The 18,244-nt window shown below is 39.4% G+C and overlaps 1 protein-coding gene across 3 annotated transcripts in view; it reads left to right on the top strand.

Annotated features, from left to right (window-relative positions):
• Nucleotides 1-18,244, top strand: part of EML1 (EMAP like 1) — a 196,970-nt gene that overhangs the window by 77,768 nt on the left and 100,958 nt on the right. The gene's annotated exons all lie outside the window — the stretch shown is intronic.

The raw sequence follows: 18,244 nt of genomic DNA, 5'->3' as shown, positions 1-18,244 counted from the left end.
AAGTGAGAAGAAGGGCAAGGGCAAGTCTGTGACAGGAGCTCAGGCTTTCCCGCTCAGCGTGATGCCTGGCCTATCCCCAACCGTGGTTAGATACCAGGCAGCCAGCCTTACCCAGGCTGGGGAAGAGCTGATTAATTTCTATTTCTATTTCCATTTGAAAATCTTTTCTAAAGGGTTTCTATCCTATTGACAAATTAAAAAACAACCAAATAAAATGACTGCTACCTCTAAGCTTGTGACACACAAGCTATTTACTTATCACCCAGACTGTCTGTTAACAGTACTCCCTGCAAACTCAGGATCCAGGAACAGTTGTGCTGGGAGAGGTGGGCATAAATTTTGTGAGTGTTACTATTTGATAAGATCATAACTTCCCAACGAATTCAGGTTATTTGGCAGCAAGGGTTTCAAGGATATTATCAGCCTGCTAGGTGGTATGGAATTTGATCTATTCTTAAATATTTTTATTTAAAGCTTTTTAGTTTAGCCTATATAACATGTCTTTTTAGAGTTGCAGGGATTAACACAGGATTTTATTTTGTTGATACATTCTTAGTTTTGTGGTCACTGAAAGTGAATTATATGGCATGTTGCTCTTGCTTGTAATCACTGATGATGTATCTAAGCAAGCTGGTCACTCAGCTGCACTGCACGGATAGAGGAGACCTTCAGAGGGAAAGTTCTGCACATCTCCCATCCTGGTGTTGTCCGTGCTCAGCACATAGTGAGTGCAGGGACAGAACCATAGAGAATGAAGAGGAAGCAGCTTGACATATCAGTGCCTTCTTAGTCCGGTTTCTACATTATAACTTTACTGTTTGGTTAGAAGCGAATTCTTAGAAAACCAGTTTGATGCATAGTCAGATATACAACACAGGCAGAACATCAGGCCAAACATACAGAGTAATTATTTTTCAATTAACCTAATGTACTTTCCATGAGCAAACTAATTCCTAACCACAAGGTTTACACTGTGTCCTAACATCAGACAAGGATCCAGGGGCAGGTTCAGAAGTGAAGATGTTTTTTGCTTTAGTTCAACTCCATTAACACTTATGTTCAAGTGTCATATCTAAGCAGTTGCTGGAAAGTGAACCAAGTGCATTGATTATGGGAAGATGGGAAAAGCGGGTAGGGAGGCAGCCATGTGGTAGGAAGGATCACAAAGGCAGATTTCAGCTGAGATTGTTAAAGAGTCTATACACTTCCCAGCCGTGGAATCACCTGCCTTAGAAAATGCACTCCCCCAAGTACATTTGAAGGTTAAAGCAGAGGTTGGGTGATACTAACATGGTTATTGCAGCAGGGGCTCTTGCTGTAACTTTGCAATTTTTCCTGCTTTTGTACAGAGCTCTTTAAATTTGAGCCTCTCAGCAACCCTGTGAAATAGGGTCATTGTCCCTATTGTGCAGATGAGGAAATTGAGTCTAGTGTTAAATGACTTGTAGGACTCCACGTGTTTTGACATCCAGGGCTCTTTCTGTTATTACAGCAGCTGCCTTCTGCTTCAGCGGGAAGGAAGGGTACAGTCTCTTCCAACTCTAGAGATTCTATGCTACGGGGCAACAAATGAGGAGTGAAGCTCAAACTCATTTAGATTAGGATCTACAACTGCATTTCAGTTTGCTACTATGTTGGTTATATAATGTACTTCTGTGGCTAACCACAGACCATTAACAGTAAACGTATCTGTGGTTAGATAACTAGTGTATTCACTCCCTGTTAGAAGGGCAGTCAAGACAGGCAGGTTGAAGCACAGCTTCAAATGCTGCCACATCACTCTGGAATACTGCGTAATAATCAGCAGACAGACAGCCTGGTGTGCAGAAATGAGAGATCCGGGTTGCTCTTTTTGGAACAAAGGCATTTTGCAGTCTGTGAGGTAGTTGGAAATGATTGCAAATTGAAGCTCTGGCATCTGAACATGGGGTGAACTACATGTATCTTCAATATGGTTAGGACTCATTATTCTAGGGTATTTTTATTTTAACTCCACCTTTCGAGACCATAGCTCCATCATTAATGATGTGTTTGGCTGAGTGCTGTGGCTCACACCTGAGCCCAGGAGTTCAAGATCAGCCTGAGCAACTTAGTAAGACCCTGTCTCTACAAAAAATAGAAAAATTAGCCAAGCATGGTAGCATGTGCCTGTGGTCCCAGCTACTTGGGAGGCTGAAGCAGAATTGCTTAAGCCCAGGAGTTCAAAGCTGCAGTGAGCTATGATCATGCCATTGCAGTCCAGTCTAGGCAACAGAGCAAGATGCTGTCTCAAAAAGAAAAAAAAAAGGAAAGAAGGAAAAAGTGCCCCCCACTTCTTCCTTTGATTTGTTTTGTTATATTTGTTCATATTATTTCTTCATCCAGTCTCTATCTCTTTTATTCTCTTGGGTAGATATGCTACAAGAGGGGCCTTTGGCAGCATACCTCTTGGACTGAGACTTTTAGAACCAGTTATTATCACAAGCATGTTTGTTTCATTTTAAAATGTTTTTTTTTTTTTTCCTATTTATCATGTGTCCTGAATGACAGGCCACTAAACTTAAACTTGCTGGCACAATTTGGTGGTAGAGGAAGCCCACTTGGAGTGGATTTGCTAGCCAAAGCCACACTCTCTCTTTTCTTCAGTTGGGTTTCTTATTTCCATTTCTTTGATTCGTACTCAGCCTGCTGAAACATCTCTAGCCTTTTCCTATTTTAGCAGTCCTTCTTTCTGGCCTGCTCTGCCCCATCAGACACACTAGTTGTCAGCAGTCCAATCCATCTGTGTTTTCTGGATACACACTGGGTGCCGATGCTTTGACAAGGGTGGGTTCCAGCCAGGCTCTGCAGAGCTATCTCCTCCGGGAAGAAGACCAAGGCCCCACTGCCTTTCTAGTCTGTGACTCATGATCCTGTCCTACCCTCCAGTTCCAGGGTCTGGTGGGGGCAGCTGGCTTAGGGTGTGTCACTAGCTTCTTTTCATACTGACTCAATTTCATTTTATAAAATTGCCACTTAGGAGACCCTGCAGTTAGTGGGATGGCTTCTTATCTCATGCTTGTGCTTGTTCCTGGTTTGTAGCAGCTTCTGCCTCACAGGTGCAGTGCCCTGGCTGCCCGGCAGCTGTGTCCCTTAGCCATCAGAGTTGGGTGCTTTCTCATGGAGTGTGGGGTAGCTGGAGGGTCACCGGGCTTGGCATTACAGGGCCTGGAGAGTAGACCCTGGTCTGGATGTGATACAGCCTCTCTCAGCCTGAATTTCTATGATCTATAAATTAGATTAAGTGTCAAATAATCCCATCCTAACTGCCTTAGTCATTGTGTATGTGGGAAGACCCTGTGGACTTTGGAAGCACTAGAGAGATTTAGTTTGCTCATCCTTCCAACATATATTTACTTGGTACCTTCAGCGTGCCAAACCCACTTCTAGGCTCCGGGGAGAGAACAGCGAAGAAAACAAAAAAGGGTCTAGTGGGAGAAGGACAGCAGGAGAGTAAGCATATAAGTGAGCAAGATGATTTCCTCCAGCATTGAGTGCTCTGAAGAACTAAATCCATGGCTTGAGCAACCTAGAGTGGGTAGCCAGGGTACCACTTGATATCACTTTACTTTACCTAGAGCAGGCGTCCTCAAACTTTTTAAACAGGGGGCCAGTTCACTGTCCCTCAGACCGTTGGAGGGCCGGACTATAGTTTAAAAAAAAAAAGAACTATGAACAAATTCCTATGCACACTGCACATATCTTATTTTGAAGTAAAAAATAAAACGGGAACAAACACAATCACACCACTTCATGTGGCCCGTGGGCCGCAGTTTGAGGACACCTGCCCTAGAGTTAGATGCACTTTCTTGCAAGAAGATCTCCCTATTTCAGACTAACATAACAATAGCTGTGGTTTATTGAGTAATGCTGGGTGCCAAGGACTTTATTGTGCCTTATCTTTAATCCTCATTCACCTCTATATGCTAAGTGTTCTCAGCGTTTTTAAATGAGGACATCCAGACTTAGCAATGCAAACTATTGCCCAGTATTGCAGATTGGCAAGTAACAGAACTGAGTGTTCTGATTCCAAAATCTTGCCATTTCTATAACATCTCCTACTTTCTCTGTCCCCAGGACCTTATTATGTTCACCTCCCTCCTGCAGCCTAACCATCATCTATAGAAATTATGTTTCCATGTGATTTCCCGTTAGCCTCTGGGCTCCCGAAGGATGGGCACTATTATTCTTAGCACCTGGAGCTGTGCCGGGCAATTAATAGGAGTTAATTCCAAGTTTACTGAATTCCTAACCAGCCCCAGCCCCTTGCTGTGTATATACATGCCACAGATGTCTACTTAGGAATTCTCAGAAATTTGTTCTGTAGATTCAATGGGAGCAGTCAAGTTGGATGTACTTGGAGAGAAAATTAGGGGAAAATGAAGCTTTTTTCCATGTTAAAGAAATCATTTTAGATATAAGGCATCTCTTCAGAGAAGGTATGACTTTTTATAGTAAGGAAGTTGAGATACATATTTACAACTGCAAGAAAACCATGGTGGGTGGTTGTATAATAATTGGGCAATTGGTGTTGGCTTAGTGTGATCCTTGGTTCTTGTGAAGTTGATCATTGTATATCTGGAAAGTCTATAGCATTTGAAGTCTGCTTCTTTGCATTGAGTTTGAGTACGAAAGGGATAGAATTAAATTATGTGAATGTGCTGTGCAGTTCTCAAGGAGGGCTGGAATTCTAGTCTTGACTGGTCCTCCAGAGGACTAAAATCTCATCACTTAAAGAATCATTACTTTGAGCAATGTGGCACAGCCTTCTGCAGTTCCCTATCAGTTGAGTGAAACGAGGTCCTTTCATTATTAATGGACCCTCTTTTTTGTTTATTGACATGAGTAAAACAACAACCATGTAATAAATGGTAGGGTCCAATTTTAGTTAACCCTGTTTCTTCAAAAAAAAAAAAAAAAACTTATGTCAAAAGAAAGCGACTATACTATTCAAGAATTCTGTGCATGTTATAAATGTGATTCCATTTTAGAGAGAAAAGGCTGAATCCACGTTAATTACTAAAGAGAGGAAACAAGTCAGGAATGGAATTTATGTTAGAACTTCGTCGGGACTGGTAATGTTGCACAAAACAAAGAACTTTGTGTTGACTAGGAACACAACATGATTGTGGTTCAGAGCACTGGAGGAGACCAGTCAAGGTAGTTCTAGGTATCGGTTTTAGCTAGTTGAGAGTGTCAATAAATTCATCCATTTGTGTTTTCATTCAGAGCCAAATATTGTATGCATACTAAGTGTAAAATAAATGCAGCAGTGATGAAGGTAATCACAGAGTGCCATTTAGCAGACTGTAAATACTCCAGCAGAGTAGCTGGACCTAGTAGGCATGAGTACTCTAAATATCTTATTATGGGTAGAATTGTTCCCCCCAAATTTATATGTTGAGTCCTTAACCTGTAGTACCTCAGAACGTGACTGTATTTGGACATGGGGTCTTTAAAAGGTAAGTTAAAATGAGGTCATTAGGGTGGGCCCTACTCTAATTTGACTGGTGTCCTTATCAGAAGAAGAAGAAGACATTAGGACCCAGACACACAGAAAAATCGTGTGAGGACACACGTAGGGGAATGGCGAGGAGAGAGGCCTGACAAGAATGAGCCAGCAAGCCAGGAACAGAGTTGGGGATTCAAGTCTGGGTCTGCTCACTCACAGCCCATGGGGTTGTACCCCTAGGTTGACCATCAACCGCGAGGCCTCCCCTGCCAGACCTAAGGGCATCCTAAAGAGGTGGCCATTAAGGCAGAGGGGTATTGGTATGGGAGTGTAAAGAAAAAGACCAGCAGAGTAAAGGACCACCATAGATGAAGCTCTGATAGATGCTGGAGGAGGATGGCAGAGCCCTGGGAAGCACATTGCTCTCCGCATGTAAAAATAAAAACAGGTCCTCTTGTGGGCTGAATTGTGTCCCCCTCACATTTGTGTGTTGAAGTCCTAACCCCTTAAGTGCCTCAGAATGTGACTATATTTGGAGACAGGGCCTTTAAAGAGGTAAGTTAAAATGAGGTCATTAGGGTAGGCCCTAACCCACTCTGACCGATGTCCTCATTATAAGAGGACATTAGGAGGGAAAGACCACGTGAAGATGCAGGGAGCCGTTGGCCAGGAAAGAGAGTCCTTAGAGGAAACCAATCCTCCTTGATCTCAGGCTTCCAGCCTCCAGGATTGTGAGGGAAATAAATTTCTATTGTTTAAGCCCCTGAGTCTGTAGTACTTTGTTATGGAAGCCCTGGTAAGGTAACATACCCTGTAGAAGGTCTGGGTGTGGTAGGCATGAATACCGTAAACACTCTAATGGAGTCTGTGGGTGCACTAGGCTTGCAGCGCATGTTTGGTGTATGAATATGAAGGTTCTCTCTGCAGGATTCTTGTCTGTGAAGAAAATGGAAGGAACTGACATTATTGGTGTGTTTGCAATCTGGGTATTGATCCTTGATCATTTTGTAGATGTTTGATAGTTGTGATTCTTTCTCACTGTGACTAGTCATATATTCATTACCCAACAAATATTTCATTTTGTTTAAAAAGTACAGGTACAACTCTTTCAGCTCTCATGTTTTGAATATTTTTGTTAGTTATTCTTATACAATAGTCTGCCCTTATCTGTGGTTTTGCTTTCCTTGGTTTTAGTTACCCACAGTCAACCACAATTGGAAAATATTAAATAAAACATTTCAGAAATAAATTGTTGTTGGCTCGGCGCCTGTGGCTCAAGTGGCTAAGGCACCAGCCACATACACCTGAGCTGGCGGGTTTGAATCCAGCCCGGGCCCACCAAATAACAATGATGGCTACAACTAAAAAACAGCCTGGTGTTGTGGTGGGTGCCAGTGGTCCCAGCTACTTGGGAGGCTGAGGCAGGAGACTCACTTGAGCCCAGGAGTTGGAGGTTGCTGTGAGCTGTGATGTCACAGCACTCTACACAGGGCGACAGCTTGAGGCTCTGTCTCACAAAAAAGGCTAAAAAAAAAAAAGGAATAAATCGTTGTTGTTTTAAGATTATACACCATTCTGAGTAGCGTGATGAAATCTCGTGCTGTTCTGCTTGGACATGGATCCTTCCTTTGTCCAGCATCTCCATGCTGTCTGTGCTCCTTACTCCTGAGTCACTTAGAAGCAGATCAACTGTCACAATAGTGCAGTGCTGTTGTTTAGGTCACCCTTATTGTACTTAATTATGGCCCCAAAGCATGAGAGTAGTGATCCTGCATGGTGTTATAATGTTCTATTTTATTATTAGCTATTGTTAATCTCGTACTGTGCCTAATTTATAAATTAAACTTTACCACAGTATGTATGTGTAGGAAAAAACGTAACACACGTAAGGTTTGGTACTGCCCGTGGTGTCAGGTATCCTGGGGCCTGACTGGGGCCCTCCTTCAGGTGCCCTTTTTTCTTTTTGACTAACTCCTTTTGATCCTTTAAAACTCAGCCACCAGTGTCACCTGGACCAAGAAGCTTATCCCGCTCTCCAGTCTAATCAAAGGCCCTTCTCGGTGCCTGTCCTCTGCACTGCCCTTGGCATTAGTGCTGGTGTCTGTGTCTTCCTAGGCCGTGCATCTTCATCACCTGGCACAGTCTCTGATACTGAAGATCCTCTTCATTAGTGCTTGCTGAGTGAACAAATAATTAAATATATCATTTTCTTAAAAGCCACTCATTCAGAATGATGATTCTTTTGGCTATTTTTAAATTTCTTTTTAATTTTTTTTTATCTCAGGTTAATGTGAGGGTACATACAACCAAATCACAATATTTGAATTTGTTAGGTAGAGTTCCTCTTGTAGCTATGTCCTGCACCCCAAAGGTGTGCCACATAGTCCTACATTGTGCCCTTTCAGTGGGAGCTCCCCAAACCAGTTTTTCTCGAATGTGGATATGAATTAGATCATCTACTGGCTTCGTATTGGTATCGAGTACATTGAATATTTGATTTTCCATTCTTGTGATACTTTACTAAGAAGAATGTGCTTCAGCTCCATCCAGGTTAATACAAAGATGTGAAGTCTTCATCTTTTTATGGCTGAATGGTATTCCGTGGTATGCATAAAGGACAGTTGGTTAATCCATCCCTGAATCGATGGGCATTTAGATTGTTTCCACATCTTGGCGATGGTAAATTGAGCTGCAGTAAACAATCTAGTACATATATCCTTACGGTAAAATGATTTTTTTCTTACGGATAGATGCCTAGTAGTAGGATTGTGGTGTCAAATGGGAGGTCTAATTTGACTTCTTCAGGGGTTCTCCATAGTTCTTTCCAAAAAGGCTGTATGAGTTTGCAGTCCCACCAACAATGTAAAAGTGTTACCCTCTCTCCACATCTGCACCAGCATCTGCAACTTTGGGATTTAGTGATGTGGGCTAATTTTACTGGGATTAGATGCTATCTCAGGGTAGTTTTGATTTGCATTTCTCTGATGATTAGGGACAATGAGCATTTTTTCATATGCTTGTCAGCTATTTGTCTGTCTTCCTAAGAGAAGGTTCTGTTCGTGTTTCTTGCCTGAACAGTAATAGATGTAATAGATGGGATTGTTGGCTTTTTTTTGCTGATTAATTTGAGTTCTCTATAGATTGTAGTTATCAAGTGTTTGTCAGATTTGTAGTTTGGAAACATCTTTTCCCGTTGTGAAGGTTGTCTGTTTGCTTTGATTATTGTGTTCTTAGTTGTGTAGAAACTTTTCAATTTGATTCAGTCCTATTTGTTCATTTTTGTTGTTGTTGCAGTTGCTGCAGAAGTCTTCTTCATGAAATCTGTCTCTAGGCCAACATCAAGAGTTTTCCCCACACTTTATTCTAGGATTTTAATCATTTCCTGTCTTTGATTTAAATCTTTTATCCATCTTGAATCAATTTTTGTAAGTGGTGAAAGGTGCAGGTCCAGTTTCAGTCTATTACATGTGGTTATCTAGTTCTCCCAGCACCATTGACTGAATAGGGAATCTTTTCCCTAGTGTATGCTTTTGTTGGGTTTATCAAAGATCAGATGGCTATAAGAGACTGGTTTCATCTCTTGGTTTTCTATCTGGTTCCAATGTATATCTCTGTTTTTGTGCCAATACCATGCTGTTTTGATAACTGTGGACTTGTGATATAGCCTAACGTGTGGTAGGGTGATGCCTCCAGCTTTGTTGTTTTTTTTTTTTTTTTTTAGAGACGGAGTCTCAGTTTATTGCCCTCAGTAGAGGGCCATGGCGTCACACAGCTCACAGCAACCTCCAGCTCCTGGGCTTAGGCGATTCTCTTGTCTCAGCCTCCCAAGTAGCTGGGACTACAGGCGCCCACCACAATGCCCAGCTATTTTTTGTTGCAATTTGGCTGGGGCCGGGTTTGAACCCGCCACCCTCCATATATCGGGCCAGCACCCTACCCACTGAGCCACAGGCACCACCCTCCAGCTTTGTTTTTATTACTAGGAATTGCCTTGGCTAAATGGAGTTTTTTCTGGTTCCAGATGAAATGAAGAACTATTTTTTTCAGTTCTTCAAAGTATGATGTTGGTATTCTAATGGGGATTGCATTGAATCTGCAGATTGCTTTGGGAAGTAGAGACATTTTAACAGTATTTATTCTTCCCAGGCAGGAGCATGGTATGCTGTTCCATTTAATGTCTTTTGCTATTTCTTTTCTTAGGGTTTCATAATTCTCTTTGTAGAGGTCCTTCCCCTCTTTTGTAGGTATATTCCTAGGTATTTCGTTTTCTTTGAGGCTACCGTAAAGGAAATTGTGTCTCTGATGAACGTCTCGACTTGGCTGTTTTGGCGTATACAAGGGCTACTGATTTGTGGACATTGATTTTATACCCTGAGATGTTAACTGTATTTCTTTTCTTTTTTCTTTCTTTCTTTCTTTTTCTTATTTTTTTTTTTATTTTTTTTTTTGAGACGGAGTCTCACTATGTCACCCTGGGTAGAGTGCTGTGGTGTTACAGCTCACAGCAACCTCAAACTCTTGGGCTTAAACAATTCTCTTGCCTCAGCCTCCCAAGTAACTGGGAATACAGGCACCTGCCGCAGTCCCCAGCTATTTTTTAGAGACCTGCCTCTGGCTCAGGCAGGTCTCGAACTCGTGAGCTCAGGCAGTCAACCCACCTCCACCTCCCAAATACTGGGATTACAGGCATGAGCCTTGTGGTTGAGCCTCTGGGGTTCTCTAAATATAAGATCATCAGCAAAGAGTGAGAGTTTGATCTCCTCTGCCTTCATTTGGATGCCCTTTATATCCTTCCCTTGCCTGATTGCATTGTCTAGAACTTCCAGAACTAGGTTGAATATTAGTGGTGATAGAGAACATCCTTTTCTGGTTCCAGCTAAGTGGAAAAGCTTTCAGTTTTACTCCATTCAGTATTATATTAGCTATGGGTTGGTCATAGATGGCTTCAGTCAGTTGAAGAAATGTGCCATTTATACCTATGTTCTTAAGTGTTCTTGTTAGAAAAGAATGCTGAATTTTATCAAATGCTTTTTCTGCATCTATTGAGAGGATTATATGGTCCTTGTTTTTGCTTCTATTGATATGGTGATTACATTATGGATTTGCCTTGCATCCCGGGGATAAGCCTACTTGATTGTGATGTATAATTTTTTAATGTGTAGCTGTAGTCTATTGGCTAAGATTTTGTTGAATACTTTTGCATCTGTATTCATTAGTGAAATTGGTCTGTAGTTCTTTTTACTTGGATCTTGGCTTTTTTTTAAGTTGTGATAAAATACATACACAAAATTTGTGATTTTAACCATTTTTAAGTGTGTAAACATAATGTCATTAATAACATTCACAATGTTGTACCACCATTGCCACTATTTCCAAATTTTTGTCACTACCCCAAACCAAAACTATACTCATAAAACAATAACTCCCTACTTCTTCCACCTCCCAGACTCTGGTAACCTCTAATTTACTTTTCTGTCTCTATGAATCTGCCTATTCTAGATATTTCATCTAAATGAAATCACATAATACTTGTCTTTTTGTGAGTGGCTTATTTCCACTTAGCATAATGTTTTCAAGTTTCATCCGTGTTGTATTATATACCAGAACCCTATTTTTGTGGCTGAGTAATGTGCATGTTCCATTGTGTAGACAGAACACATTTAGTTTATCCATTCACCTGTCCATAGACACTTGGGTTGTTTCTACCTTTTGTCTCTTGTGAATCATGATGCTTTGAACATGAATATACTAATACGTGCTCAAGACCCTGTTTACAGTTCTTATGGATGTATAGCCAAGAGTGGAATTGCTGGATCATATGGTAATTCTATGTATAACTTTTTGAGGAGCTGCCAAATTGTCACAACGGCTGTACCATTTTACATTCCTACAAGCAATATAGGAGGGTTTTCATTTCTGCATATCCTGGGAATGCTTGTTATTTTCAGTTTTTTTTTATTATAAGCCTTCTAGTATGTGTGAAGGAGTATCTCATTGTGGCTTTAATCTGCATTTCTATAATGACTAGTGATGAGCCATCTTTTCATGTGCTTATTGGCCATTTGTTTATCTTCTTAGAGAGACATCTATTTAAGTTCTTTGCCCATTTTGAAACTAGCTTATCTTTTTGTTTATGGAACAAAATGGTTGAAATTTGAAAGAAAAAAAAAGTGTGCTACTTAAAACAATAGATCCCTACTAATATTTGGTTTTCTAGGGAGTTTATTCTCTGATAGTTCTAGATTGACAAAGTTATTTTAATTGCCCCTTTTCCCTTTTGCTTTTTTGGTTTTCTTCTGCTTTTTCCCTAGTAGTCACATTTCAAATTAAACTTCAAATGGTATTCCAAAGCGAACCAAACTGCAGAATTTTATTTTGGAAAATGCAACAACTGAAATGACTAACTATCCTTTTCAAATGCATTTGAAAAATTGGACAACTAGACTGTCAATTTGTATTACATGACTCCTTTTTTCCCTTTTCTTTTCTTTTTCTTTTTTCTTTCTTTTTTTGAGGAGACACTTGCTCTGTACCTAGGCTAGAGTGCAGTGGTGTCATTATAGCTCACTGTAACATCCAAGCCCTGGGCACAAGTGATCCTCCTCCCTCAGCCTCCCAAGTAGCTGGGACTGCTGGTGTATGCCATTATACTTGGCTAATTTTTCTACTTTTTTGTAGAGACAGGGTCTTGCTCTTGCTCAGGCTGATCTCTAACTCCTGTCTTCAAGCAATCCTCCTGGCTCACCCTCCCCAAGTGGTAGGATTACAGTCATGAGCCACTGTGTCAGTGGTTCTCAACCTTCCTAATGCTGCAACCCTTTAATACAGTTCCTGTGGGCTGCGACCCACAGGTTGAGAACCGCTGCACTATGACTACTTTTGGAAAGCTATAATGTTTTATTAACATACTCTGAACAACATTTTCCAATGTATTTTGGTGTGGGGGATTGATGCATGCTTTGAATGTGGAGAGGCTATGTTTCCTTGGGTAGATTTGAATATTCAGCGAAATGATTCAGTTGATTGGCTCAGCTGCAGCTGTCTCTCTGAATTATAATGGCAGTGTCCTGGGGAGGATGCAGCCAGGAAAGGCATTGGTAGGGGCTCTGGCCTGAGCACTGGCCTCCATGGCTGCTTCTGGGGCTGCCATCAGCAACTGTGGGCCAGAGGTTTCTCAACCTTTGTGGAATTTGTAATGAAGACTTTCCAGAGGAGTTAAAAAAGCCATTCTAAGAGGTAAAATGGTGGAGGTGGGGCATGGGAGACATGGACTTTTGCTCTGACTGCTAGAATAAGTAGTAGTACTGGCTTTGAATAAAACTACTCTTCTTTTCTTTCTTTTAAGTTCATTAAGAAGAAAATTCCACTATAACGTTTAGGTCCAAAGCCTAGGTTCAATTTATGTTTTTTTTTTTTTTTTTTCATTGTCCAAACCTAATATTTTCTTATTTTAAATATCCTACATCATTCTGGGAAGGATTTTTGATATCTTCTAATATTTTAATACGTTTTCTAGAATTATTAGTAAATGTATACTTTTTTCTTTTCTTTTTTTCCTGAAATGGTACTTTTTTGCTGCTTCCTCCCTTTAAAAACTTTTTTTTTGAGGTATCATTGCCACAGGATGATCTGAACATACTTAAATAACAAATTGATAAGTTTTGACATATGTGTCTGTCCATGAAACCATGACCACAATCAAGATAATGAAGATATTCATTGTCCCTCAAAGTTTCTTTCAAGATAATGAAGGTATTCATTGTCCCTCAAAGTTTCTTTGTGCCCCATTGTCAGCCCTCTCCCCCCTCTCCTCTCTAACCACTGACCAGTCACCATTGATTAGTTTGCATTTTGTGTAACTTAATATAAATGAACCATAAAGTATGTACTCTCATCTTCTGGCTTCTTTCACCCAGCGTGATTATTTCATACTTACTTGTCATAGTTTGTATTAATGTTAATAATGTTTTTATTGTAGCATCCCATTGTATGGACCTGCTACCATTTATTTATCCATTTACTTGTTGGTGGACATTGGGCTGGTTTTAGCTTTTGGCTATTACAAATACAGCTGCTTTGAACATTTGTATGCATGTCTTTGTATGGACGTAAGCTTTCATTTCTCTTGGGTACGTACTTAGGAGTAGAATGGCTAGATTAGACAGTGGCTGAACCATTGGATGTCCCCACAGCTTTGTATCAGAGCAGCTTCACATGCTTGCCAACACTTGGGATGGTCTATCTTTATTTTTTTTTTCCAGACCTAACAGATACTAGGTGATAACTCATTTCAGTTCTAATTTGTATTTCTCTAATTTGCCATCTGTGTGTATCTTATTTTGGTGAAACCATAATAAGGTTCAGACCTTTTTGCCTCATTTAAAACTTAATGTTATTCATTTTCTTACTGAGTTTTGTGAGCAGTACTTCATGTGAGTTTACATGAAGTGCATTGCTTTGCAAATATTTTCCCCGAAAATATGGGGCTTCTCTTTTCACTCTGTTAACAGTGTCTTTTGAAAAGCAGAAGTTCTCGATTTTGGTAAATTCCAGTTTATCATTTAGTTATTTTATGGATTGGGGTTTTGCTGTCATAACTGAGATCTTTATCTAGCCAAAGTCACAAAGACTTTTTTCTAAGTTTTCTTCTATCTAGAAGTTTTTTTATAGTTTTAGGTCTTACATTTAGGTCTGTGATCCATTTTGAGTTATTGTTGTAATATGGGGCAACATGTGGATTGAAATTTGTGTGGGTTGAAATTTGTGTGTGTATGGCTATTGTTCCAGCACAATTCATTGAAAAGACTGTCCTTTCCCCTTTAAAAATTATGTTATCCATTTTCTTATTCACTGAACTACTTTCGTACCTTTGTCAAAAATCAATTGCCTATAAAGGTATTGGTCTATTTCTTAACCGTATTCTGTTCTTTGATTTATTTACACCATTATTACACTGTCTTTATTACTGAACTTTATAATAATTGAGTTGGGTAATGTAAGTCTTTCAACTTTGCTCCTTCTCAAGAGTTGTTTTGTCTATCCTAGGTTCTTTGTATTATTATTATTTTTTTTTTTTTGCAGTTAAAATGGCTTTATTCCTCCTGGGGTGCAGGTGAGGTTAGATTTCCAACCAGGAAGAAATCCACCGGTTCTTTGTATTTTTATATACATTTCAGGATCAGTTTTTCAATATCTGTAAAAGTCCTGCTAGGATTTTGATTGAGATTGCACTGAATCTATAGATTAAGTTTTTCTGTAGGGACTTTTTTTTTTTTTTTTTTTTTTTGCAGTTTTTGGCTGGGTTTGAACCTGCCACTTCCCGTACCCTACAGCCACAGGCACTGCCCTTTTTTTTTTTTTTTTTTTTGAGACAAAGTCTTACTATGTTGCCCTCGGTAGAGTACCGTACCATGGTGTCACAGCTCACAGCAACCTCAAACTCTTGGGCTTAAGTGATTCTCTTGCCTCACCCTCCCAAGTAGCTGGACTACAGGCGCCCTCCACAACACCCGGCTGTTTTATGTTGCCGTTGTCATTGTTGTTTTAGCTGGCTCGGCCCGGGTTTCAATCTGCCAGCCTTGGTGTATGTGGCTGGCAGTGTAACCACTGTGCTATGGGCACCTAGCCGGGACAATTGTTATTTTAATGCTAATGAATCTTCCAACCCAGGAACATAACATATCTCTCTATTTATTTGGGTCTTCTTAGATTTCCCTTAGCATTGTTTTCCGAGAGTAAAAGCAGTGTTGCTTTTTAATGTATAGATCTTTACATCCTTTGTCTTACTTATCCCTAAGCAATTCATATTGTTTATAATATTATACATAGTTCCAATTGTTTGGTGCAAGTATATATAAATACAATTGATTTTTGTATCTTGATCTGTCCTACAATTTTGATAAACTCACTTCTTAGTTCTAGTAGCTTTTTGTGGATTTCATCACATTTCTAGTTTTATAATTATGTCTTCTGTGAAAAAAGGCAGTATTACTAATTATTTGCCAATGTGGATAGCTTATATTTCTTATTTTTACACTGACCAGAACTTCCAGGACAATTTTGAACAGTATGTTTGTTGGTGTTCTATAGATGTCATCTTCTATTCCTACTTTACTGAGTTTTTATCAGGAATGGATATTGGATTTTATCAAATGGGTTGTTTTGCATCTATTGATATGGTTACATAGTTTTTCTTCTGTAGTCTGTTAATGTAGATTGCATTGATTTTTGAATGTCAAACCCATCTTGCATTCCTGCAATAAACTTACTAAAAGGTCAGGATGGCTCTCTTTTATACAGACTTTTATTTATTGAAATTTTAAGAAATTTTGCATTTATTTTTATGAGGATTTTCTTTTTCGTAGTGTAGTTGTCTGATTTTGATAGTAGAGTAATTCTGTCCCAATAGATGAGAAATATTTCTTTCTCTTCAATTATCTGGAAAAGTCGGTGTAGAATTAGTATTATTTCTTCCTGAAATGTTTAGAAAAATTTACCAGTGAAGTTATCAATGAAGCTATCCATGAAAAGGTTTTTAACTACAAACTCAATTCCTTTAATAAGGCGAGTTAGATGATCTATTTCTTCTTGTATGAGTTTTTTTCTTTCAAAGAATTTATGCATTTTATCTAAGTTATTAAATTTATTGGCATGAAGTTTTTTTTCCCATTATCCTTGTATTGTCTGCATATCTGTTGTAATATCACTCCTCCTATTCCTGATGGTGATATTTTGTGTCCTTTCTTTTCTTTTTTCCTAATCAATTTGACTATGAGTTTGTCAATTTTATTTATTTTCTCAAAGAATCAGCTTTTTGTTTTATTAATTTTGCTATTTTTTCCCCATATCATTGATTTCTGTTCTGATATGCATTGCTTCCATTTTCTGCTTGCTTTGTTTCTTTTTTCTTTTTTATTTGTTTTTTATTTTTATTAGATCATAACTGTGTACATTGTACACAATGCAAACTGCATTGTACATAAATGTAAACTGTGTATATTTGCAATGTGGGTTTCGGGGGTTCAGTGTACTGATTTGATATACATTGTGAAATGCTTCCATCGGTAGAGTGCCATGGCGTCATAGCTAACAGCAACTTCAAACTTTTGGGGTTGAGCCAGTCCTCTTGCCTCAGCCTCCCAAGTAGCTGAGGGAGGCGGGCACCTCTGCATGGACTAGTTTTTCTATTTTTAGTTGAGACGGGGTCTCACTTTTGCTCAGGCTAACCTCCAACTCCTGAGCTCAAGTGATCCACCTGCCTCGGCCTCCCAGAGTGCTAAGAATATTGGCGTGAGCCACTGCACCCGGCCTTCCTTTGGGTTTCTTAAGGAGGAAGCGTTTAGGTCATTTCTCCTCCTCTTTTTTCCTTCTATCATACGTATTTAGTGATATAAATTTTCTTCTAAGCTACTTCCCACACATTTTAATATGCTGTTTGTGTTTTTATGTTCATTCAACACAAAATACTTTCTAATTTCCCTTTCTATCTAATTTGAGTTAATTTTTGTGAAAGGTGTAAAGTCTGTGTTGAAGTTCATTTTCTTGCACATAGATATCCACTTGTTCCAACACCATTTGCTGAAAATACTACTCTTTCTCCTCTGTCAAAGATTTGTTGACTACATCTGTGTGGATCTGTTTCTGGGCTCTATTCTGTTCCACTGATCTATGTATCTGTTCTTTTACCAACAACACTATGTCTTGATTATTGTAGCTTTATAATAAGTCTCGAAATCAGATAGTGCCAGTTCTCACGCTTAGTTGCTCTTCTGTATAAACTTTAGAAATCTCTTTGTTGATATTCACAAAATAGCTTGCTGGAATTATGATTGGGATTGAACTGAACCTATAGATCAAGTTGGGAAGAATTGACATTATAATAGTATTGAGCCTTCCAATCTGTGAACATGGAATCTCTCTCTTTTTCTTTAGATCTTCTTTAATTTCTTTCATCGTGATTTTATAGTTCTCTGCATACACTTATTTTGTCAGACCTAATTATTTTGTTTTGAGTACTATTGTAAGTGGTGTTGTGTTGTTAATTTACATTCCTTGTGAGTTATTGGTCTGTGGGAAAGTAGTTGACTTTTGCATCTTACTTTATATCACACAATCACTCTGGGGTTTTTTTGTTGATTTGGGGGGAACTTTTACATAGATGTTAATGTCATCTGCAAACAAAGACAGTTTTATTTCTTCCTTCCTTATCTGTATACCTTTTACTTCCTTTTCTGGTCTTATTTCACTGGCTGTGACTTGAAATACGATGTTAAATAGGAGTGGTGAGAGGGCACATCCTTGCTTTGTTCTCAGTCTTAGGGCAACAGCATCCAGTTTCTCACCATGAAGTATGATGTTAGCTGCAGGATTTTTGTAGATATTCTCTACCAACTTGAGGAAATTCACCTATATTCCTTATTTGCCAGATTTTCTCTTTATCACTGGCTTTAAGCAATGTGACTTTGTTCTACCTTGGTGTAATTTTCATGTTTCTTGTGCTTGGGATTATGGAGTTTCTTGATCTGTGGCTTCATAATTTTTATCAAATTTGGAAAATTTTCAACTATTCTTTTTTTTTTTTTTAATTGAGACAGAGTCTTACTATGTCGCCCTTGGTAGAGTGCCATAGCATCACAGCTCACAGCAACCTTGAAGTCCTGGGCTTGAGGGATTCTCTTGCCTCAGCCTCCCAAGTAGCTGGGACTACAGGCACCTGCCACAACACCTGGCTATTTTTTGTTGCAGTCGTCATTGTTGTTTAGCTGGCCCACGCCG

This window comes from Nycticebus coucang, chromosome 9, assembly GCF_027406575.1.
Source record: "Nycticebus coucang isolate mNycCou1 chromosome 9, mNycCou1.pri, whole genome shotgun sequence".
Lineage (NCBI taxonomy): Eukaryota > Metazoa > Chordata > Mammalia > Primates > Lorisidae > Nycticebus > Nycticebus coucang.
The sequence above is the reverse complement of the archived record's forward strand: the minus strand, read 5'-3'. Positions and strand labels throughout refer to the sequence as shown.